This window comes from Ovis aries, chromosome 15, assembly GCF_016772045.2.
Source record: "Ovis aries strain OAR_USU_Benz2616 breed Rambouillet chromosome 15, ARS-UI_Ramb_v3.0, whole genome shotgun sequence".
NCBI lineage: Eukaryota > Metazoa > Chordata > Mammalia > Artiodactyla > Bovidae > Ovis > Ovis aries.
Window position 1 is genome coordinate 401,192 of NC_056068.1, and position 2,420 is coordinate 403,611.

The following is a 2,420-nucleotide window of genomic DNA, read 5'->3' on the forward strand; positions in this document are numbered from 1 at the left end:
AGTGTTACTGTAATTTTGTGTATAATGATTTCTTACAAAATTTCACATCTTTACAATTCCGATGCTCTTTTAGAAACAAAAAACTAAGAACTCTTAACATTTCCATTTAAATGTCCTGAAATGGGAACGTACCTACAAAAGCATATTGCTTTTTCAGATTATAAAGTTATCTTTTCTAATAATTTGACTGTTGTAAATTCTGAGGGAGTTTAGTGGCTGTTAGAGCCATACCTTTCCTGACATCTCACCTGTGTGTCTGTTTCCAGAGTCTGTTTTCACAGGGTTCAGACCTGGTGGCCATGGGTTTCTGTGCATGGCTGTCAGCTAACCTCGGCTGGTTGAGAAATGCCAAACTTAACAGATGCATCTTTCTCTCATCACAAAGAAATTTGAATTACAAATTTCAACCAGGAAACAAAACATTTCTTAGTTTTGCTCAGTTTTTATGTATTGTCTTACACTTTTTCTTTCCGAAAAAACATGATTAAAAGCAACATTTGAATAGAAACTGTTGAATTTTATATAACATTTAGTTTAAAAGATTTAAATTTTACCAGTCTAAAGAAAGTAAATAAATCAATTAAGTGTAATTTCAAAGGTGGGGGGGGTGTTCTTTTACTTGAATAATCAGGAACAGAGTTTGGTTGGACTTTACCACCTGAGCAGCTCTTTCTTGTCCCAGGAAAAGTGCACTAGTTCCACACTGCTGTCCTTGTCAGGTGATAAATCTCAGCATTTGTCTTTGAAATGGAAAAATATTTGTATAAAGCCTGAGGTGAAAAATATTTGTAAAAAGCCTGCAATTAGCTCAAAAACTGCAAATTAGAATGCTTTTCACCGTAAAGCACAGTAAGCTGCTTCTCGTCGTGCGTTTTCCAAGTATTTCTGAAGTGGAAAGTAGAGGAAAACTTGCTAATTTATTTGACTGTACTTTGATTTTTTTTTTATATTTTCATAAACAATTTAGCAAATGTAAAGTTAGAGAATTTCCTTTGTTCTTTGGAGTCTATTCCATTGTACATCACTATAGATTCTTCCCTTTCTAGTACAAACGTTTAAGCTGTGAGAACATTGAACTTGGCAGTTTGGGTAATTTATGGGTGTTACAGACCCTATCAGTAGGTTAAGTTACATTAAAGTGGTGACGAGTTCCAACATCTAATGTGATGTGAAGGTTTTTTTTTTTTTTTTAACATGTAAAACAAAAATTTTCTAATTTAAATACAACAAATGTAAAAAATCAAATGTGTTTCTTCAGGTTTACTTGATAGAAATTTCTGTAAATTTTATTTTATATTGCAAAGTATTATATCACTGTACATTTAAACATGGAACTTCATAGCTTTGTTACATGAAGTAGAATAAACATCAACAGAAAGTTAAAAAAAAAAAGAAAATGTGTTAGGATACAGTTTTAGAGATTTTTTTTTTCCTGAAATGCGAACATGTTTATTTTATTATGACTTATTACAACCCCAGGTGGCACTAGTGGTAAGGAATCCACCTGCCAGTGCAAGAGATGCAAGATATTTGGGTTTGCTCCCTGGATTGGGAAGATTCCTTGAAGCAGACAGTGGCAACCCACTCTAGTATTCTTGCCTGAAAAATTCGATGGACAGAGGAGCCTGGCAGGCTGCTCAAGTTGATTACATAATACTTGGATATTGACAATACAAACTAGTATATTTAAAATAGGTAATCAACAAGGGCCTACTCTATAACACAGGGAACTATTCTCAATATTTTGTAATAATCTAAATGGAAAAAGAATTTGATACAATAGATACATATATATGTATAAACTCAGTCCCTTTGCCTTACACCTGACACTAACATATTGTTGATCAGCTGTACTCTAATATAAAATAAAAATAAACAATAGAAAATTTAATTTAGTGGTTTTGCCATTGGATTGACATATTTACCTCTTAAACAAGTTACTCAAGTTTATCTAAAGCCAGTGATATTTGCACTTTCTTTGAGTTATTTAGCTATGGTTTATGTTCCCATCATAAACCAATTAGTGAAGTCACCTTAGGTTTTTTTTTTTTGTTTCTTTTCCTTTTAAGAAACTGACTTCTTCTTCTTCTTCTTCTTCTTCTTCTTCTTCTTCTTCTTCTTCTTCTTCTTCTTCTTCTTCTTCTTCTTCTTCTTCTTCTGCTTCTGCTTCTGCTTCTGCTTCTGCTTCTGCTTCTGCTTCTGCTTCTTCTTCTTCTTCTTTTTTTTTTTTTTTTTTTTACATGGAACACAGCCCACTCCAGTATTCTTGCCTGGGGAATCCCATGGACAGAGGAGCCTGGTGGGCTACAGTCCATGGGGTTGCAAAGAGTTGGACATGACTGAGCAACTAACACATACACTGTTTTATTTAGTTACTGGTTGCACTGGGTCTTCACTGATGCACGCAGGATTTCTATAGT